At 35.7% G+C, this 24,163-nt stretch overlaps 1 long non-coding RNA gene across 1 annotated transcript; it reads left to right on the top strand.

Moving 5' to 3' along the window:
* The first annotated feature begins 4,427 nt into the window (after positions 1-4,427).
* LOC125755415 (uncharacterized) lies at positions 4,428-8,502 on the top strand. The gene is made up of 2 exons (XR_007411915.1): positions 4,428-4,558; positions 8,313-8,502. It is a non-coding gene; the product is annotated as an uncharacterized LOC125755415 (long non-coding RNA).
* Positions 8,503-24,163: the final 15,661 nt, after the last annotated feature.

Here is a 24,163-nt window from a genome sequence, read left to right as displayed (position 1 = left end):
TTAGACTTTATAGAAATTAAGAACTTCCACTCTTGAAAAGACAATGTTAAGAGAATGAAAAGACAGACTACTGATAGGGAGAAAACATCTGCAAGTAATACATCTCACAGAAGATGTGTATTCAGAATATATAAAGAAAGCCCAAAATTCAGTAATAAGATACACAATCCAACTTAAAAATGGTAGGACTTAAACAGATGCTTAACCAAAGAATACGTACAGATGGTAAATAATAATATGAAAAGATATTAAACATCAGGTCATTAAGAAATGCAAAATTAAATGTTAATACATAGCTACCCTGACCATAACAAGTTTTACCAAGAAAGTAATTAGAGTTCACATGCTGCTAATGGAAATGTGAAATGGTGTATAACCACTTTAGAAAATAGTGTAGCAGTCTTTTAGAAATTAAACATATACCTGCCATATGACCTAATCATTCAACTCTCAGATATTCATTAACCGATAAAAAATAAAAATATATGTCTCTGCAAAACCTAGTACAGAAATATTAACAGCAATTTGTAACATCCAAAAACTATACACAAGCTTAATGCAATCAAAATGTTAATGAATAGGGGCACCTAGGTGGCTCAGTTTTTTGAGCAAAGTACTTGAATTTGGCTCAGATCATGATCTCAGGATCCTGGGATCAAGCCTCTATATTGGGCTCCCCGCTCAGTGGGGAGTCTGCTTGTGTCCCTCTCCCTCTGCCCCTCCTCTTGCTTGCATTCTCCCTCTCTCTCTCTCTCTCTCTCTCTCTCTAAAATAAATAAATAAACCTTTTTAAAAATGTTAATGGATAAAGCATGGAACATTCACACAATGCAATACTACTCAGCAATAAAAATGAATGACCTATTGTTACCCATAGCAATGTAAATCAATGTCAAAATAATCATACTAAGTGAAAAAGGCCATACAAAAATACATACTGTATGATTCTAATTATATAAGATTTTGGAAGATTCAAATCAATCTAGAGTGCAAGACATCAAATCAGTACTTTTCTAGGGATGGTGGGAAGCTGGGAGCTAGGGAAATGTAGGTGGGAGGAATTAGCAATTGTAGAGGAAATTCTGAGGGGTGATGCATACATTTGTTATGTGAATTGTGGTGATGATTTCACAGAGGTTTGCATATTCCAAAACTTGCCTAATTGTACACTTAAATTTATATACCTTACTACATGTCAATTGTACCTCAAAAAAGCTATTTTTAAAATATAATGGATACTTACTTTGGAAGACATAAGCAGAGAATTATGCAATACTGCTTATATTTCTTGGCTGTCCACCAATAAAATGTCAGAATTTCATCAATGAGCTAAAAATAAATCCTGAAGAGTCTCAACAGTTTCAATATTCCTTTAGGAAAGAAAATAGTAAAAATATTGACACTTATGATATTTATACTAAGTTTGTATCTAATAAAAGGAAGATAAATATTCTAACTCAATTTGTCTAATTGGAGAAAGAGAACACTGTAAAGAAGATTAGACATGAAAAAAAATAAAAAATAAACTGGAGTGATGATAAAAAAAAAAGAAGATTAGACATGAATGAGTGAAATACCAGTGGTTTGAGGAGAAAAATGTAAACCAATCTATCTCAATTTGTTTTCAGGATATATAAAATTGATTCTAGTAGCCAAAAGAGGTTCAAACTGCATATGACTCCAAAGTAATATTCTCTGTGTGCGTGTGCATATGCGCATGCAAACATGTTTGTGTATTTTGTTTAGTATGATACTAGGATGTAAATGGAAACAATAGGAATGATAGAGTGTAACTTTTAATCATTCAATCTGGAATTACCTAGTCAACACTAGTAATCCACTTTATAGACCCCTTCCCTCCCCCATAGGAAGTTGACCTCGTCTGAAACAATTGACTGTCTGCTAGAAACCCTTTTCCCATCCCCTTCTATAAAATCATTTTGTACAGCTCCTCAGAGCTCTTTTCTATTTGCTAGATGGGATGCTGCCCAATTCATGAGTCATTAAATAAAACCAATTAGATTGTTAACAGATTAAATAGACTATATTAATTTTCATTAAATTTGATAGAATGTTACTTACAATTTCTGTGTACATAGTCTTATGTAATAAATAGACATACGTATGTCCCCTCCCATCATCTTCACTAATAATGCAAAATAAAATGGGCGGGATGCCTGGTTGACTCAGTCCATTAAGTATCTGACTCTTGATTTTGGCTCAGGTCATGATCTTCAGGTCCTGAGATTAAGCCCTATGTCAGGCTCCATGCTCAGCAGAGAGTCTGCTTGAGGATTCTCTCTCTCTCTCTCTCAAAAATAAATAAATAAATCTTCTTTTCAAAATGAGTAGCAAAGGACTAGAGAGCACGGTGACTTAAATGGCACTTGATTTTTCTGAATGGGACTTAGCCAGATCATCCTTAAAATATCTGTGTGTGTTTATTAGCATGTATATGTATGTTTGTGATTGAATCTAAGGTAAACTTATTAACAAATTGAATAAGTAAAATCTTTTTTTTCACCAACTCATTATCAATGATAATCACTGATTTTTAAACCAGATTGGTAGAAAGAGACAGCTCTGTTTCATGTCATCAGACACAAAAGAAGCTATATATTATATTATATTATATTATATTATATTAATGTATTTAACATTCTACTTAGTTTCTAAAATTCTAGCATACAGTAATAAACTAAATGAAGTAATATATTTAGCACTGTGATTACAAGAACTCATTAACATTGATTCTCTTCTCTCATGTTTATACATTGTGTTATATCTGAATCTTTTACAAACTTTATTAATATTTATGACATTTCCTCTAATTATTAACATCACCTTGCCCTATTTTACAATAAGGAAATAGAAACTTTGAGGTAACATGGAGATTAAGGGCCTAACTAAGCCTCTTACTCCCCGATCCAGAGTTCTTTCCACAAGCTATTTGACCAGTACCTATCATTTCTTCTAAATAGCACATGAGGCCATCAAGAACAAAAAGAATATATTTATATCACCAGCCATGTAATAGTCTTCATATATAGGAATACTCCTCAGAAACATGATTAAATGCATTGTTCACTTTATATGTGTGTGTAATGCATGTAAATACACATAAATACATATGTATACATGCATATATACAATATACACATATATACATATACATATGTGTGTATAATAGTCACAGTGCATTTAGTCATAAGTGTGAAGAGTACTACCTACTTCATACATGAAGAATGTTACATCCGAGTAGGGGGTGTGCATATATATCTACATATATAATAAACAGTAAGATATGATCAAAATATAAAGGAAGGAGGTATTAAGGGAATAGAGTATGGGGAAGAGAAATTTTTCCTGGGCATTTTTAGGAAGGTTTCTCTGAGGAAGTCATTTGACAAAGACTATGAAGAATATGCAGTAGAAAATGGGAAAGAGTATTCTGAACAGAAGTAATAGGGTCTGCAAAGGTATAGCTAAAACAAGCTCAGTAATGGGAGTAAAAAGGAAAGATGTAGAAAATAAAGAGGACAGGAAGCCTGGGCCAGATTACACAGAGTTTTACATGTTATGCTAAGGAGTTTGGAATTTATGACTTTGAAGAGTAGCAGATTATGCCATCCCAAAATAGACCATTTTGGCATATGGATTATTTTGAGCTGAAGCCAATTGAGAAGAAGTAGATGTAAGAGATGCTCTCTTCCCTGTCTCCCTCATTTGCCTAAAATCAGGACATAAATTTATAAAGATGTCCCTCCTCTTCGCTCTACAAGTAAGGACAAAAGTTAATTTCTAGAGACTATTTTAGACCCTATCAGCCTAAAGAAGTCACCAGAAATATCTATATAACTAGTTTTACTAACTAGCTTTTATCTCTACTCTCAGAAACCTAAAACTGCTTTCTTTTGTCCTGTCATTTCTGCACAAATTTGTTGTTCTTTGTTGAAGATGCTATATAAACTGGAATTCTGGGACACCTGGGTGGCTCAGGGGTTGAGCATCTGCCTTCGACTCAGGGCATGATCCTGGAGTTCCAGGATTGGGTCCCACATCAGGCTCCCTTCATGGACTTTGCTTCTCCCTCTGCCTATGTCTCTGCCTCTCTCTTTCTGTGTCTCTCATGAATAAATAAATAAAATCTTTTTTAAAAAACTGGAATTCTAAGCCACCTTGAGGAGTTATTTTTCCCTCAGTATTTCCCATGTATACAGGAGTTTATAGGTTAATAATTTTCTATGTCCTTTACTACCAAAGTCTCAGCCAAGAATTCAAAAGGGTAGAGGGAAATATACTCAACCTCTGACCCCCAAAAATGTCTCCTACGGAGATTCAGTAGAGGAAACAATGGATGATATGACCAGAATTCTTTTAGGAAAACAATTCTAGGTAACAAAGGGTAGTAGAAGGGGAGGCGGGCAGGGGGATGGGGTAACTGGATGACAGGCACTGAAGAGGGCACTTGATGGGATGAGCACTGTGTGTTATACTATATGTTGGCAAATCTAACTTCAATAAAAAAAATTCTAGGGGTGCCTGGTTGGCTCAATCGGTAAGTATCTGACTCTTGATTTCAGCTCAGATCATGATCTCAGGGTTGTGAGGCTGATCCCAGCATCAGACTCTGCTTGTCTGTCTCCCTGTGCTCCTTCCCCTGCTCACTAGCAACCCTAGCAGATGTGTAGAAACTGAACTAGCAAAAGAAAGGTCAGTAGGAAGGCTCACGGGTAAGAGAATGTTTTATTGTCCAAGCAAGAAATTGTGATACTCTAACCAAAACAGATGCAGTGGTAGTGATATTGGAGATGAAAAGTAGAACTGATAGGAATTAGTGTCTACCTGAATGTGGAGGGTAGATGACATTAGAAATTCTCTGGGAACCTGGGTCAATGGTAACTCTTCAACCTGAATAAAGTAATCTCAAAGGACCAGGTCTGGAGGAGAATAGTGTGGACAAGTTAGGACAAGCTAAATTTGAGATCTTTGTGGAGATGACCCAAAGGCAATTGGAAATATGGATTTGGAAGATAGAAAAGAAAGATCTCAGATTAGCATGAGTAAAAATAGTTGTTGAGGTGATACATAATAAAGGAAACCTCCTTTATTTTATTTATTTTATTTTATTTTATCTTATTTTATCTTATTTTTGGAAACTTCCTTTAAAATGGAGTCAGGAAGGGGTTGGTTCAGTCCGTAAATTGCATGGACTCTAGATCTCAGGGTCATGAGTTCAAGCCTCACATTGGGCATGGAGTCTACTTTAAGAAAAAAAAAAGTAAAATGGAGTCAAAGAGGTCAGAATAGGGACTTCCCATATCTTACCACTCATTGCTTCCCTTCACAGAGCCGTAGGAGGAGGAAAGACTTTCCTCCTCCCTCAGCAACAGCCCAGACAATGAGAGATTCTCACAACTCAACCAGTGAAAATCCACTACACTTGGAACTCCCAGTTTATTCCAATAGACTTTTAGATTGCAACAGCTCATCCCAATCCCCCTCCCCCCTTCACTCTAAAAAAGAATGTTCCTCTGCTTTGTTCTGCAGACTTGCCTATGGCTTTTGCTATAGCTTGCATGTTCCAAACTGCAGTTCTGCTGTTCCGGAATAAACCCATTTTGCTGGTAAATTAACTGGCTGTTTTACTTTCAAGGTCAGCCATGGATATGGATGAAATCAGCTAAGGAGAAAATGTAGGACAATCAAAAGAAAATAAGGAGAGAATCCTAGCTGGGAAAGTAAAAGGAGACTAAAAAAGAATAACTGGAACAATGGAAGAGAAAACCTAGAGACAGTAATATGCTAATATACAGGAAAGGAGTTTCAATGAATTAGTAAACCCAACAAATTGCTCATTAACAGGACAATTACACAATCGATCTGTAAGAATTCTTAAGGAAAAGGAATCTAGAAAATTTTGATGAAAACAAAGTAAAGGAAAAATTACTTTACCAAGCATCTTAGTATAAAGATAAAATATTGTGAAGGTATATTACTAGTAAGAATGAACAGATTAATGGATCAGAAGAAATAGTCCAGGAAAACATGCAGTCCTCAGAAGAAAAATAGTAAAGGAAGTGAACAAAAAAAGTGTTGCAGGAGAAAATAAAAGGAACCATCCCTACTGAAAGACCCCTGTCTGTAAAGTTCTGGAGATACAAACAAGCAGGGCACATTTGAAGAAATGGTGGAAAAGACAAGGGATGAGTCTGGAGAAAAAGCAGGACCCTGCAGTGAAAGGGAGATTTTCTTTCTGAAGACCTAGCTAGTATGTGGACTTTGAGTAGAAGATATGGAATGAAGAGATCAAGTTCCAGGCTGGGACCTGGACCAAAGGCAGCCCCTTGGATGTGACACCCTGGGCCTATGTCTACTAATTTCTTTAAAGAGATAAGACCACAATCTGGTAATATAATACTCAGTAATCTTCAAAGATGTATGTAGATGCAGTGTCCTAATATGATGTTTAGTAAAAAAAAAATAGTTGAAGGCAAAATGAATACTAGGGGGAAAGTTTTTTAAAGTCACAAGGAAGTGATAGCTGAAATTCCTGTGCAATTTAAAGTTTACATATTATATTATATTATATTATAAGCTCATTCAACTGTCCTTTGCTTAAATGTAATAGAGTTTAGCTGCACTGACTACCTTTTCTCACCTTATATAAAATAATTATAACCAGAGCCTGAATGTCTATGCTCGTGAATCACTCCTCCCTACAGGAAAAAAAAAAAAAATGTCATCTTAAGGCATTTGAAGCATTAATCTATCACGGGGCCTTCACTAACCCACACTGCTAATCATCTGATGAGTTTTGCAGTTATTAAGGGGCTGACTCATATTGCAAACCTACCCTAATGTATTACAGAAATCCTTAAGCATCCCAACCCTGATGCCTTCAGGGAGTAGACTCATAAATAAATGAGTAAAGCAAGCATATTGCATATCAATCATTCTACTGGCAAAGTAAACATATGGAAGTTAATGCCCTGCCACCCCCATCTACCGTCCACACTGCTGCAAGTGTGGCATGGCAAGTCCATCCTCAAAACCCATCACTTTTTGGACAATGTCCAAGCTCAAGAGCATACAAGGCCTTCCTGGTCTAGTCTTCATCTCTTATTCTTATTTCTCCCTGCCTCCCTCTTAATACTCTGGTGATATTGCCTAGTCCTATTTCCTAAACTCATACCATTATGATTCTCACTTCTCTGGTTTGGCCCATGCTGTTCCCTTTGTCACAGATATCTTTCACTCCACAATCCATCTCTATTACCACCTCCTTGGATAATTCCTGCTTTTTTATTATTTATTCTTTCTCCATAAAGACTTTCTCTAAAGGCCAGCATCCTGACTCCTTTTTCCCATAGACTCCCATAGATTTACCCCTCCCCATAAAAACCTTGCTTTCAAGAAAAAAAAAATCTGACAAATTAATTTACACTCAGTTTTAAATGACTGACCTCTGCTAATATTGTTGACCCTTTCCAGACGGAGTTGCCAGACTTAGCAAATATAAATACAGGACAACCAGTTAATTTTAAAATTCAGATAAACAATAAATAATGTTTTAAAGTAAGTATAGCCTGTGCAAAATTTGTATTTTATCTGGCATACCCTCTTTTCTGGGTATCTGGATTTTATCAGGATTTAGCAACTACCACGTGAAGCCTTGTGCTTATGTCACAGGAGGGACAGAGGCATCAAAGGCACCACCTAAATGAAATGGATAAAGACCTAAAAGTGGAACTTCATGTACCAGTCAGCAGATGGAGAGGCATTTGCCTGCCTAGAGCTTCCCACCACTCCTGAATCATATTCTGCAAGAAAGGTCTTCTCCTACACCTGCCCTCCATCTGTTCAAATGTTCATTCTGCTATGAGCCATCTCTCTGCCATAACTCTCAGCTCTGTTCTTATGGCTCCAAGTCTAGTCTTTAGTTCCCATTCTCACTACTGTTTTGTTTTGTTTTTAAAGATTTTATTTGTTTATTCAGGAGAGACACAGAGACAGGCAGAGACATAGAGGGAGAAGTAGGATCCTCACAGGGAGCCCAGTGCAGGACTCAATCCCTGGACCGGGATCACACCCTGAGCCGAAGGCAGATGCTCAACCACTGAGCCACCCAGGCTTCCCTCTCACTACTGTTTAGATCCAAACTTAATATTCTGTTTCAGGTATCCTAGTGCCACCTGTAAGACAGGATTCCAAATAGGCTACATGAAGAAAGCTTTTGTTCCTAGTATAATATAGGTTGGTCCATAAGGCTTAAAATCTTACAAAAAAACCTGTATTATCTCTCTCCTTAGCTATTTGCAGCTCTGAAGTCATCACGTTCTGAAAACAGAGACATCTGGAGGAATAGAAGAAGGACTCCATATTCATCCAAGGTCTCCAAGATATCCATACTCATCCTGAACCTCCTTCCATGCACATATGCAAATCTGAGTATGGAGTACAGTGTACTCCTTAAAGTAAATAAATTAATTCCATTGGAAATCTCTGTTCTTGTTCCCACAAGATTATTCCTTAAAAGTAAACCTAATTCTCTGAAGTGTTAACAAATAATTCAGATGTTTCTGTGGGAAAACAAAGAAATATATGTGACACTATAAGGCAAAAATTTAATTAAAATTTACATTAAAATTTAAATTAGAAATCAATAGATATCCCTGCTTTCTCTCAAATTCCTCTTTGATGACATGCCACCCCTGCCCTCTTCTCAACTCTTCCCACAGCTGCTCTATCCCCTGGTTCCAAACTAAATGCCTTCCGTGTCTTCTCCCCACCAGCCTTCCACTCTTGGATTATTAGAACAATTCTGTTCTCCAGGGCTTCTCCAACCCAGTAACCTCAAACCCATCATCTCAGTCAACAAAATATCCTCTTCTGAAAACATTTGGTGATTATCCCTAACAACTACCTTTGTACATTTCTCCATGTGTTATAACCAGGGGAAACCAAAGGTAGCCTTGAAAGGTTAATAGTGCCCCCAAACAAGTGTTTTGCAACTAAGAGAAATAGCACAGCAAAGATGCAGTCACGTTGGCTTCTCTAGAACTTATTGCCAAGACTATAGTCTTTTAACTATAGTCTAAAAGCTTAGACTTTATTCTAAAATATAGGGATTTTCATGGGGCACCTGGGTTGCTCAGTGGTTGAGCATCTGCCTTTGGCTTGGATAATGATCCTGGGGTCCTGGGATCAAGTCCCACATTAGGCTCCTCACAGGGAGCCTGCTTCTCCCTTTGCCTATGTCTCTGCCTCTCTCTCTGTCTCTCATGAATAAATAAAATCTTTAAAAAATAAATGATAAAATAAAATGTAGGGAATTTCTCCACATTTTTTTCCTGGATACATTATAATCTTGAGCCTCTATTTATCTTAAAACTCAACTTATACAGGTGTTTGCATTCCTTTTAAATATCTGGTTGTGACAGAGCTTACTGTTGATTAGATTTCACTGTTCCAATTATATACATTATAATATTATTTTGTTCTGTAGATATGTTACACTCAACAAAATGCGACCGATCTAAAATATTTTTAACAAATATTAAAAGACTCAAAAACTTTAATGGGAAACTGATGGGGGCTTTTAAGCAGAGAAGTGGGATAAGTTAAATTAACAATATAAGAAAACAATCTGGCTGCATGGTGGAGAATTTATTCTAAGTGGGCGAGAGTAAAAACAAGAAGATCAGTCAAGAGGTCATTGCAAAAATCTAGGTATTATTTTCAATAGTTTTGAAGTTGTGATAATTCAAAAAGAGTCATAGTTGAAGTGCCCCTTTATTTTATCTATAAAAGCAACACTTCGTGAACTTTAATACTATAAACAAAATTGTAAAAGACAGCTTTAACTATTATGAAACACAAAATATTTCAAATACTTTGGAAACAATCATGTTCCCATGCCAATGTGCTAGTTATAATTACTTGTTTTTTAAAGTACATTCTTGAAAGTCTTTGCACAACAATTTGTCCAGGAGTACAAGTATGCACAATACCTGGCACACACTATATACTCAATAAATATTTACTAAGTAAATAGATATATTTATCATTTTTTTAAAAAGTAATCCCTCATTCAAGAGCACTGGATGGAAGTCAAACATCTGACTCTTGATTTTGGTTCAGGTCATGATCTCAGGGTCATGAGATAGAGCCCTGCATTAGACTCCATGCTCAGTGGGGAATCTGCTTGAGATTCTCTCCCTCTGCCTCTGCCCCTCTGCCCCATGTTCTCTCTCTCTCAAGTAAATAAATAAATCTTTAAAAAATTAAAATTAAAATAGTCCTTTATTCAGATGCTTTACCAGTTGCCTGGCTCTATCCCTCCACCTTAATTTCTGTGAATTAAGTCTTCTACCTGTGGAATATTTTCAAAGAATGAAGTATGATCTATAATCCCAGCATGTATGGTAGAATATTTAAGAATAGACAAAAATTATCTTTGACTTATAAAATTAAGCTATATAATTTTAAATTACACAAAATGCAGTAGGAATTAAAACTATGGATATGTCTGTGGAGAAAATAACCAACAAAAATTCAAGCTATTTGTTTTCTTATTGAAGGTATTGTGGTTAACAGGAAGGATTCAGTAACATGAAGGATTCATATAAGGAAGAACTTCCTGATAGTGAAGACAGCTAAAAGAAGAATAAGCACCAAAAAGAAATTCAGCATCTGCTCTTCTGAGAGGCTTTGTAAAGACCATAGTCCTCCATAAGTCTCACAAAATTTCCATGTAAAATACATGATGTCATGGAGAGTGTGAGCTAACATTGCCTTTCGCCAGCCATGATTTTTATTTTTAAGTTTGAAAAGCAAATGGATAAAGTGAACACCATTTCAGTAAGAAACACTTAACCTAATTAAGAAAACAAGCTAATCAGGTGTTATTGCAACACAAAATCCACAAAACTAGGAAGTATGGTAATTATAAATGATGATCTCCTTGCAAAGAAGTATCCCCTCCCCAAGGTCCTAGCCACATATGAAAGTAATCTTACTATACTTATTTAAAAATTTATCATTATTCCAACTTTTTCATTAGTTTTCACTGATACTACTGAAAGGTAAATACTAGTCAGTCTCTTTGCCTTAAATTTAAAACTAATAGGAATATATCAGTAATCCTCGAGGCATCCCAATGGTTAAGGGACCATTTCATTGACCCTGAATAAGAGAATCATTTAGCAACAAGTACATGCAAGAGCATTATGCTAGTAAGGAAAAAATAAGCAGATCCTGTCTCTCAAGAATTTATTATCTAAACGAATACATATAAACAAGCACATGTATAAGCAAAAATTCTGGAGTAGCTGAGGACAGTGATGGCTGTATAGTGACCCATCCCCCAGGATCCTCATCAAATGATTTGAAACAATTACAAAGAAAAAGTAATTTCTCCACCAAATCATGCCCTCGGTATAACTTAAAGACAGTGAAAAAACTGCAAAATAACTGCAGTTAAAGAATAAAATCAGCAAATTACAATGTATGGTCTCTCAGTTTACCACCCCACAACACCCTATTGCAAGACTATTTGGAGGTGAACCAATAAAAACTACATGGAAGAAAGGAGGGGGAAGCTTGTGAAAGGGGCTTCATACATTAGAAAAAAAACTAAAAAAGCATCTAGGCAGAGAGGAGCACAGACTACTGGGAAGGAATTTCAAATCTAAGAGAAGAACTAGACACGTTTAAAATGATTGATACAATCTGAACAGACAGGTCCGGTGTAAACATAGACTGCATTTAATGAGACAGTCTTAGCTCTAGAAGAGAAAAGGAAGACAAAAGAAAATAAGGCCCTTTGGAAATTTGGTGTTAAGAGAAAAAGAAAGAAAAAAAAAGGGAAAATGTATAACAAGACACCCCTCGGATCCCTGGGTGGCACAGCGGTTTGGCGCCTGCCTTTGGCCCAGGGCGCCATCCTGGAGTCCCGGGATCGAGTCCCACCTCAGGCTCCCGGTGCATGGAGCCTGCTTCTCCCTCTGCCTGTGTCTCTGCCTCTCTCTCTCTCTCTCTCTGTGTGACTATCATAAATAAAAAAAATAAAAAAAAACAAGACACCCCAATATCATAAAAGTAAGAAGATGAAGGTTATGCTATGTCTAGATAGATAGATAGATAGATAGATAGATAGATAGATGATAGATAGATAGATAGATAGATAGATAGATAGATAGATAGATAGATAGATAGATAGATAGATAGATAGATAGATAACTAAATAGGAAGGAGAAAGGGAGGGAAGGGAAAAGGAGAGGAAAAAAAGAAGGGAGAGACAAATGAAGGGCAATCAAATTCTTTCTCAGAGATCCACTAGAAGAGTTCTATTTATGTCTCCTTGGCCAAAATTGAAATTGTGTGGTGATTTCTAAGTGTGAAAGCATCTGAAATAATCACCTTTCCCAGCCTACAGTGCAAGGTAGAAAGGGAAAAACGAACTTGGAAGCTCTTGGATACCCAAAAAACAACATATGCCATATCTCTCATATATCTATGCTGACACTTGATTAGTAAGCAGTTCAGCTAGATATTAAGTTATAAGCTAAAAATCAAATTGTCTTAGACTTTTGAAGTCATGGTCTCATTGCCTTCTACCCTCTACGTTACTAAAAGCTCATTGTCATGTCCATTCTCTACATGACTTTATGCATGACTTGTATTTCTTTTTCTAGAAGGTCATGAGAATTTCTTGTTATACATGCAGTTCTGAAATTTCATGGTGAAGTGCCCTGGTTTGGGGTCTTTTCAAATCTCTAAGTCATGCTCAGCACAGAGCCCCATACAGGGCTCAATCTCACAATCCTGAGATCACGACCTGAGTGAAATCAAGAGTTGCATGCTAAACCAACTGAGCCACCAAGGCAACCTCCATTGCCCTATCCTTTCAGCAATGAAAATGCAAGACAAGCGTTCACACCTTACTTAGGCAAGACTGGAGGAAATAACTCAAATGAAGATGTTGTTTTGATCATGGACTAATACTAAGTGTTGAGTTTGTTATATACTTGTTTTTTTTTATATTATAATTATATATTTTCCTGCTTCAAAAGCTTTAAAGTAAAAAAGTGAAAAATCTTACTTTCATTCCTGACCTCTATCTGCCCAGGTCCTCATCCCCTTCTTTTTAGTTCCTACCCTCTCTCTGGTCTCTTCAGGTATTCACTTTTATTAATGTCCAGCATCATTTTTCAGTTTATTTATGCAAATATGAGAAAATTAAAATGTGCTTTCTTATTTCCCCTTGTTTTACACAAAGAACAGCAAAATATATATACTGCTCTATATTTTGCTTTTTTATTTAATAATATGCCTTAGCAACAAGCATACAGAGAACTCTCTCATTCTTTTAAAAGTTGCATATTATTCAATTGCATGCAGGCACTGTAATTTATTGAATCAATCTCCTATTGATGGACATTTTGTTTGTTTCCAATATTCTTCCATTTTTCTTCAATGTATAATCTTGTACACAAATAATTTCACATGCTACTCAATTATATTTGTAGGATTAAATGTTTTGTTTAGAAATAAAAATTGGGTGTTTTGGCAAAGTTATGATCCTTGAGAACTAGTGAAATGTTTGGCATTGTTGTTTTTCTTTTTTTTTTTTTGCTTTGTTTTGATTTTTTATAAATCTGGAGCTAGACCAACCTAGGCTTAAAACCAGTTGTTGAGTGATGTATGTGACCTGTTTATTTATGATTTGGCTTCCAGCATACAAAAGTAGAAGTGAGAACAGAGCAAAAGGAATGATTCAGGCAGTCCTTCCCTGAGAGGAAAAAGCAAAATAGAAAGATATTGGCTACAGTGGCACAACATGCTCCAATTAATGGGGTTGCCCCCATTGTCAAAGCTCCATAATTCCAACTTTGGAATAGTTCTACTGTCATTCTAACAGTATACTCTTATTCTATTATACTCTCATTCTAGTGTTATGGTTTGTCTAGATCATGAAAATAGAAGGGCCTGAATTTTCGCTGAAGAACATGAAGTTCTTATTGTTAATTGTACTGAGAATAGGATAATTCTCAAAGAACAAATGAGTTTAACAGTGATTATTTTTTTTCTCTGGGTTTTGGAGGCAGCTAGTCCTGGACTCTGAGGTTAGCCTCTGCTAAGTAACTCTGAGATCTGATTTGAATAAATGGGCTTTAAGAGAAGATAATTCTAATATCCGCTATAACTTATTCTTTATACTATGCTATAAATATAAAGGGTACAGTGAGGCATGTACCCTGGAGAAACTCTTATACAGGTGCACGAGTAAATAAGTAAAAGAATATTTAGGGCTCCATTGTTTGTCATAGAAAAAATTTGAAAGAATATAAATATTCATCAGTGGAGAAGAGCTAACTGAATTGCAATACAGTTATATAAAGGAATTCTCCATATAATGAAAATAAATGAATTAAAGCTGCATATACTTAGAAAACATGGGTTTCACAAAGATAGCATTAAGCAAAAATGCAAGTTGCCCAAGAATGTATGTGGCATAATACATATTTCTGACCATATATAATGTTTGAGTTGTGCATATATGCAAAAGCATAAAGAAAGGCACCAAAAAAAGATAAACAGTAGATTCAAGAGACTGGATACCCTTTGACAGGTATGGAAAGGGATAAAAAATCAGGGTAGAGGGAGGACTTCAACTGGGAAGTAAGTACATGTGTGTACTCATAGTATACATTTTATATATCTTAAATATTTTGTAATGTATTTATCAGTGTTTTACAGTTACATCTCCATCTTTGTAGTGGGATAAGAATTTAGTGGTTCAGAGTGAGGGTATGCACAAAGTTGAGCAATGAAAGAGCCATGCCAGGAAGATACTGTCTCACAAGACCTTCAGCAATAGAATGTTGGCAAGATGAAAAGAGTAGAAGAAACTGAATGATTTTTTTTCTGGACCTATATGAGATAGAAACATAGGAAACTATTAGAAATAGTTGGAAGTCATTGAAGTCTTCCAGCTATAACTGATTAGCTTATATTAGGCCAATCTTTCCACTGAAAACAACTAGAAAAACAGTATAAAACATTTTTTGCATTTGTTAAAAGTATCAGGGAATTACCAAGACAGCAAGAACCAAGATCTGTAAAGAAGGAAAGCTCACTGAGGGTGAACCAGACAGTCAGCTTCAGGGTTTGAGGCATGTACCATTTAGAAAGTAGAAGCTAAGAGGTTGGATTTTTGAAAATCCCAAAGAACTAAGGAGGTAAAAATTGAAGTTCCAAAGGGAAGGGAGCCTGGAAAATACCCCAGGCCTTTGACTGTGACTCACCAAAAGCTTTCAGTCAGCCAAACTCAGCTTAACTACCTTCCAGAACACTCCAGAGAGAACATCCATGGACTTGGCAGTAAAACTGATGAAAACCAAACACAAAAAGAATATTTTAAGATCATCAACAGGGGAACCAAAAGGAGACTTCTCCATCAAAATGATGGAATTTAGAAAACAATAGAATCTTTTTTTCTGTAAGTGCTGAGAGGTGGATGTACTGCCAATCCAGAATTCTATACCTTTTGAAAATGTACATCAAAAATGAAAGTAAAATAACTCATAAAAAAGAGAGAGAAACTGCAATAGTTTCCAGTACACCACACTAAAGGAAAGTCAAAGCTCTGTGGGCAAAAATAAAGAAAACAAAATAATAAAAGTTCTCTGGGCAAATGAAAATGATCCCAGATGGAACCATGGAAATACTGAAGAATGAATAGGTAAATGTGTGTGTAAGAATATTGATGGCATGAAGCAACAACTAAAATGTGTAATGAGGCATTAAATGTATGAAAAATTAAATATACATGACAGCAGTACTACAGAAGGTATGAGGGAAGTAAAGAACTTTAAAGTATTATATAGACCTTTCATTATCTTGGAAGTAGTAAAAATACAAATATATTTTAGACCTTAAGCAGCCAAGGATGCTTACTGTGATCCCTAGGGAAACTCCTAAAAATAATAAATGACAACAAATGAGTTAATGGAGGAAGAAGGATAAATAGATTTCATTAATTCGAGAGTAAGCACAGAGGGAAAAAAAGAAAAGTAGAACAGGTGTGGCAGATAGAATATAAATGGTAAAATGGTGGACTTAGAGATTAAGTGAAAGAGATATAGTATTCCAACTAAAGACAAAAATTGTCAGACTGCATTTTTCAAAAGGAAGAGCTGGGAGACTTAGCAAAAGGCAGTTTGAGGAAATAGCAACAAGTTTTTTGGGAATGAAGTCTAGGAAGGATGCTGGGATATGGTAGACTGTGAGAATAAACATAATCTTCTAAGGACTTCAAAATTTGTTCTGTCAATTAGAATTAATCCTGGAGTAAATACTGCTGGTCCCAGGCTCTGTACTGGAAGGTGATGACTAGAAACATGAAGAACTAGCTCAGCTCTTACATAAATTCTCATTTAATTATCTTGATCAATGTCCCACACTCTCCCCACACCTGCCACAATGGAGTTTAGGGCTTGTAGTTTGGTGCAGCAACTAAAAGTGGACTTAGGTAGACCAGATTCAAAGTCCTTCTTATTATGTGATTTTCAGCATTTTAGTTAATTCTGCCCATCCGCTTTCTCTCTCATAAAATGAAGCTAACAAGGTTTATTCTCTCATAGGATTGTTGTAACAATGATGATGCTTGGTAATTAATAAGTATTGCATAAATAATAGGTATGATGGTGTCTTCAATAGCCTTTATCGATAAAGATACCTCCCATCCCTGCTCCACCTTTCTCCCATATGTTCTGGGCCATGGTTTCTGCTCTGGTTTGTTAAAATGGTCCCATCCTAATTCCACCTTCCAGAAATTTCATCAAAATCTGGTCCAGAAATAGGCAAAATTTTGCACATGAATACATATGCCAGGATTGTTAATGATAGTCAAAAAGAAAAAAACAACCTAACTGTCCATCAACTAGTGAATGAATAAATAAGCTGCAGTATCTATACAATGAAATATTACTCATCAAGAAAAAGAAATACTAATATGTGATATAAATGGATGAGCCTTGAAAACATTATATTAAGTGAAAGAAGCCATCACATACACACACACAAAATATGATCCCATTTTTATGGAATGTTCAGAGTTGGAAAATCTATAGCAACAGAAAGTAAAAACAGTAATCAGTGGTTGCCTATGACCAAGAGTATTTGGGTAATTGTTAATGGGTACAGAAGTTCTTTGGGGGGGTGATAAAAATGTTCTAAAATTGGCTATGGTAAAGGTTATATAACTCTGTGAATATACTATAAACCATCAAATTGCATATTTTAAATTGGTGAATTATATAACGTGAATTATATCTCGATAAACTTATTTTTTTAATCCAGCCTATAGAACATTCCCTTATCTGAACTGCCCCAGAAAATATAGAGCACAAAGAAGTGATGGAACTGTACACATCACACAGGAGATACAGATGAGTTCATTCAAGCAGAAAAAAACTGAGTCATGGTCATGTGACAATAAAACTAGTTTAGCTGGTCATTTGCCTAAGGTCTAAGCAACTTTGTAAGAGAACTTGTCCTCCCAGCTCAGTAATTCCTGTCCTCAGGGAGTGAGACATGGTTTAGTTTTTATTTTGTTTTGTTTTATTTAATGAGTTAAAATAAAATGTGACATTAAAAAACTTACCATCTTAGTCATTTTTAACTAACAATTCAGTGGTATTAAATATGTTCACATTGAGCCATCACTACTGTTCATCTCCATAATGTCTCCCACTTTGCAAATCTGGATTCTCTATTTATTAAACAATAACTCTCCATTTCCCTTCCCCACGGCCCCTAGAAGTCATCATTTAATTTCTGTCTTTATGATTTGACAATTCTAAATACCTCATATAAATGGACTCATATAGTACACGTCTATTTCACTTAGTATGTGTTCACATTTCATTCATGTTGTAGCGCATTGCAAAATTTCTTTCCTATTAAGCCTGATATTCCATTGTGTGTACGTGTGTGTGTATCATATTTTGCTTATCCATTCATCAGTCAATGGACACTTGAGTTGTTCCCATGTTTTAGCCATTGCAAATAATGCTACTGTGAACATGGATATATAAATATCTCTTCAAGACCCTGCTTTCAATTTTTTTGAAGAGGCCCCATATTGTTTTCCACAGTGACTATACCATTTTACATTGCCACCAACAGTTCACAGCTTTCTGAGGTTTTTTTTAGTAGTTACCCTACTGGTTGTGAGATGGTATCTCATCAAAGTTTTTATTTGCATTTCCCTAATGATGGGCATTTTTGCATGTGCTTATTGGCCATCCATATATTTTCTTTGGAGAAATGTCCATATATTTTCTTTGAAGTCCTTCCCATTTTTTAATTAGGTTGTATGTTTTTTGTTGTTGAGTATTAGGAGTTCTCTATATATTCTGGATTCCAATCCTTTATATACAGAATTTGCACATATTTTCTCCCAGCCTGTAGGTTGCCTTTTTATTCTGTGGACAGTGTTTCTTGATATGCAAATTTTTAAAATTTTTATGAAGTCCAATTTGTCTATTTCTTTCATTCCCCATGCCTTTGGTGTCATATCCAAGAAATCATTGCCAAAGCCAACATCATGAAGTTTTTGCCATATATTTTTGTCTGAAAGTTTCATTATTTTAGATCTTACACGTAAGTCCATGATCTACTTTGAGGTAATTTTTGTATATGGTGTTAGGTAAAGGTCTAGCTTTATTTCTTTGCATGTAGATATCTGGTTTTCCCAACACATTTGTTCAAAACACTCTCCTTTCCCCACTGAATGGACTTCACATCCTTGTCAAAATTCATTTGATAATATATTCAATTGTTTATTTTTGGACTTTCTCTTCTATTCCTTTGATCCATATGTCTATCTTTATGCCAATACCATGCTGTTTTGATTATTGTAGATTTGCAGTAGGTTTTTAAATCAAGACACATAAGTACTCCAATTTTGTTCTTTCTCAAGATTGTTTTGGCTAGTCAGATTCCTTTGGAGATTCCATGTGAATTTTAGGATGGATATTTCTATTTCTGCAAAAAAGGTTTTTTGGGATTTTGATAGGAATTACAGTGAATCTGCATATTGCTTTGGGTAATACAAGAATTTAACAAATTAAGTCTTCCCAAGCTATGAACATGAGAGTGTTTCCATTTATTTATGCCCTCTCTAATTTATTTCAGCAATGTTTTATAGTTTTCATTGTACAAGTTTTTCATCTCCTTGGTTAATTCATAAGTATTTTATTCTTTTTAATGCTGTTATAAATGAAATTGTTTTTGTCGTTTCCTTTCCAGATGGCTCACTGGGGTTTTTAAAAAGATTTTATTTATCTATTTGAGAGAGAGAGAAAACAAAACAAAACAAAACAAAAAAAAGCACAAGCAAGGGGAGAGGCAGAGGGAGAGAAAGAAGCAGACTCCCCACTGGCAAGAAGCCTGACTTGGGGGTTGATCCCAGGACCCTGACATCATGACCTGAGCCAAAGGTAGATGCTTAACCAACTGAGCCACCCAGGTGCTCCTGCTTAGTGTTCGTATATTGAAATCAACTGATTTTTGTTTGTTGACTTTGTATCCTACTACTTGCTGAATTCACTTACCAGTTCTAATAACTTCTTTGTGGAGTCCTTAGGATTTTTTATATGTAAGATCATGTCATCTTCAAACAGAAATAATTTTACTTCTTTCCTATTCAGATGCTTTTATTTCATTTTCTTGACTCATTGCCCTACTAGAACTTCCAGTACTATGTTAAATAGAAGTGGTGAAGAAAGGAATTCTTGCCTTGTTCCTGATCTTAGAGGAAAAACTTTCAGTCTCCCACAGTTGAGTATTGTGTTTGCTATAGGTTTTTCATATATGGCCTTTATCATGTGCCTTTTATCCCTGTTATTGAGTGTTTTTATCATGAAAGGGTATTGAATTTTGTCAATTTTTTTTCTGAATCAATTGAGATGATCATGTGTTTTCTTTCCTTCATTTTTTTGATGTGGTCTATTACACTGGTCGATTGGTATATGTTGAGCCATCCTTGCATAAATCCCACTTAATCATGGAGTATAATCCTTTCAATATGCTGCTGAATTCTGTTTGCTAGTGTTTTATTGAGGATTTTTGCATCAGTGTTTATAAAAAAATATTGATCTGTAGTTTTCTTTTTTTGTGGAGTCTTTGCTGGCTTTAGTATCAGGGTAATTTCTTTTTTTTTTTTTTAAGATTTTATTTATCCATTCATGAGAGACAGAAAGAGAGAGAGAGAGAAGCAGAGGGAGAAGCAGGCTCCACACAAGGAGCCCGATGTGGGACTTGATCCCAGGACTCCAGGATCACACCCTGGGCCAAAGGCAGGCACTAAACCACTAAGCCACCCAGGGATCCCCTCAGGGTAATTTCTAACATAAGTGTTCCCTCCTCTTCAATTTTTTGGGAAAGTTTGAGAAGGATTTGATTAGTTCTTTAAATATTTGGTAGAACTCACCAGTGAAGCCATCAAGTCCTAGGATTTTCTTTGTCAGGATATTTTCAATTTCTGATTCAATCTCCTTACCAGTTATAAGTCTGTTTAGATTGTCTATTTCTTTGTGATTTAGTCTTGGTAGCTTTTTCATTTCTAGAAATGTGTCCATTTCATCTAGACTAACCAATTTTTCCATACAATTGTTAATTGTACTATCTCACAATTTTTTTTTCTGTAGAATATGTAGTAATGCCCCCAGTCTCATTTTTAATTTTAGTAATTTGAGTCTTCTCTCTTCCTGTCTTTCTTTTTCTCTCTAGAGAGAGAAAGATAATAAAAAGCTAAAATTGAAGGAGGAAGAGATACCACAGTTGATATATACATTCTTCTCATGGGAGTATCCATAATTAAGAGACTTTGGACTCTTTCAGGAAGGCTCAGGGAGGTGACTGCAGGGCCCAAACCATGTAGATGGGTGAATAGTACCAACAGTTTCAAGCATACTTGCAAATCAAATCTAAAGTCTTCTCAGCAACTTCATACCTATAATAGAATTGTAATTAATAAGGATAAGATCTCAGACCCTATAATATTATACTTAGTGACAACTTTACTTCACTATCACACCCTGCCTGCATGAATCCTCCTAGTATCCTATAATAAGTGGTTATCTAACTTCTGTTTGAATACTTACAAAGATATAGAATTCACTACTTTACAAAATAGTCCATCCAATATTTATACACCATTATTAGCCAGAGGTTCTTCTTTATATTGAGGCAAATTCATCTTTTCTGTAACATTCACATGGTTGGTCCTAGATAGATTTTATGTCCACTCAAAATAGACTTATGTAAACATTTCCCTATAACAGTATATTGAAGTATTATCATGTACATATATCCTTTAGGCTAAACATCCAAAGTCTCTTCAGTAGCCCCTTATGTGACAAGGTTTTATTTTCATTACCATCCTGGTTGTTCTTAAACTTTCTAGTAGCCAAGCAAAGCCTATATCCATATCCATAAAACAAGGATGAATGAAAATGCCTATGGTTCTAAACTAACCAAATGAATTAATCTATATGAGAGTATTTTTACACTTAAAACACTTCGTAAGCATGAAATACTATCCAAATGTATCTGCTTCCTGGAAGGCAACTTGGCAAAACATAGTAGAAACTTGCAACTCAAAATGCAGTCCAAGGACCTGCAGCATTGGCCTCACACAGAAGCTTGTTTAAAATAATTTCAGGGGGGATCCCTGGGTGGCCCAGCGGTTTGGCGCCTGCCTTCGGCCCAGGGCGTGATCCTGGAGACCTGGGATCGAATCTCATGTCGGGCTCCCAGTGCATGGAGCCTGCTTCTCCCTCTGCCTGTGTCTCTGCCTCTCTCTCTCTCTCTGTGACTATCATAAATAAAAAAAATAAAAATAATTTCAGGGGGACACCTGGTGGCTCAGTGGTTGAGCGTCTGCCTTCGGCTCAGGGTGTGATCCCGGGATTAGGGATCGAGTCTCACATTGGGTTCCTTGTGGGGAGCCTGCTTCCCCCTCTGCCTGTGTCTCTGGCTCTCTCTCTCTGTGCCTCTCATAAATAAATAAAATCCTTTTTAAAAAATAATAAATAAATAAATAAATAAATAAATAAATAAAATAATTTCAGGCTGGGCACCTGGGTGGCTCAGTGGTTGAGCATCTGCCTTTGGCTCAGGTTGTGATCCTGGGGTCCTGGATTCCCCACAGGGAGCCTACTTATCCCTCTGTCTATGTCTCTGCCTCTGTGTGTGTGTGTCTCTCATGAATAAATAAATAAAATCTTTAAAAATAATAATAAAATAATAATTTCAAGCCTATCCCACAGCTATTAAATCGACATCTGTGTTTTTTAAAAACTTTATACATTTGACAGAGAGTGCACAAGCAGGCGGAGCAGTAGAAGGAGAGGGAGAAGGAGCGTCCCCACTAAACAGAGAGCCTGATGTGGGGTTCTATCCCAGGACCCTGGAATCATGATCTGAGCCACTCAGGTGCCCCCACATCTGCATATTTAAGAAATCTCCAAGAATTTCATACACACATGAAGGCTTAAGGAGCACTGTAAATTTTTGTTCATACTTTTTCACTCTCAAGTATTCAGTTAAAACATTTTCTAGTATATCCAGGTGTTTTGTTTTCTCTGTACAATTACCGGGTATAAATATGACTTACAAGGCTTCTATTAAGATCATAATTAACCAAGGGACAGTGAAGATAAAATTGGAGAATAGATCACAGGCTAGTTATAAAATTTGTGGCCCAATATCAATGAGGTAACTCATCTTCTTCTTTTTTTTTTTTTTAAGCTCTTTTCTCCCTTGGTCATTGATCATGATCCTTATTCTGTCTTTTACTATTGTTATGTAGTTGCTCTATCTGACAGAAAAAGACTCTCATCATACCAGATTCAGTTGGGGAAATTTCAGGAAAATAATGTTTCCTATTTAAAATTATCAAACACTATCCTTCACTCCTATACTCCAGAGCTCATTTTTCTCCTTTATTTTCCTCCTGAACACTTATCACCAGCTAATCTACTTATTTATTTTGTTTTATTAACTGTTTGTCTGACTCCCTCCACTAGAAAGCAAGTGCCATGAGAGCAGGGAATATTATCTCTTTTGTTCATTGCTGTGTCTATAGCATTTAGAAAATGTCTAGTACCTAGGATGTGTTCAATGAATACTTGTTGAATGAATTTACATTTCAAAAAAATCTCAGGGTTCTTAGATCCACTGGTCTTGTAGGTTGAAGAACAGAGTCTTTTATCTTCATCAATTAGATTATATCCAAGGTACATAAAGGCTTTCCAGCCCCCTGATTAGTCTTCTTAATTAATGATAGTGCCACTAACTGATATTGTAAGCAAAAGGAAGCTATCCAAAATTTTAAAAAATTTAAATATAAATAGTAATTTAGCCATTTTTATATCAATCCAAAAAGAGATCAATGGACAGGAAGATCTTGGAAGTCCCAGTAGGTTCATCTAAACTAGCACACACACACACAAGCAGAAACATCAAGATAAGATATAGGTCTGGGCAGGATAAGCAATCTAGGAACATGTGAGTGTAGTATGCAAGGATCCAGATGTTGATCTAGATCAAGTCTAAGAAAGGCAGTCCAGAGCTTTGTAAATTCCAGAAGACCAGGGACATAATCTGTTTCATTCATCTGGGCACAGTCATATGCCAGTAATAGTGCCTAACTCATAGAAATGAATATTTTTTAGGTAGATAACTAACCCATCAACTAAACAGAATTCATGCAGCCATTAAAAAATGCTACTATAGATATAAAGGTATTGATACACTGGAAAGTGAAAAATCAAATTGGAAATTATTTTTATTCATGTATATATATATATATATATATATATATATATACACACACACACACAAATATCTGGAAAGATATGCCAAAATGTCCATGTTTTTAATAATTATCTCCATACAGTGAGGTTAGGGATAATTTTAACTTCTTTTGATTTATTCATATTTGCTACTTTGCTTATGAACATTGGTCACATCCATTACAGAAATGATTTTTATGCTATGTGTATGATATGTGTAAGTGTATAATTGTGTTACTTCAAAGATCATTATCCTGGACCTCAGAATATAAGTGTCTTGCTTAATTTCAGAA

Source organism: Canis lupus, chromosome 7 (genome assembly GCF_003254725.2).
Source record: "Canis lupus dingo isolate Sandy chromosome 7, ASM325472v2, whole genome shotgun sequence".
NCBI lineage: Eukaryota > Metazoa > Chordata > Mammalia > Carnivora > Canidae > Canis > Canis lupus.
The sequence above is the reverse complement of the archived record's forward strand: the minus strand, read 5'-3'. Positions and strand labels throughout refer to the sequence as shown.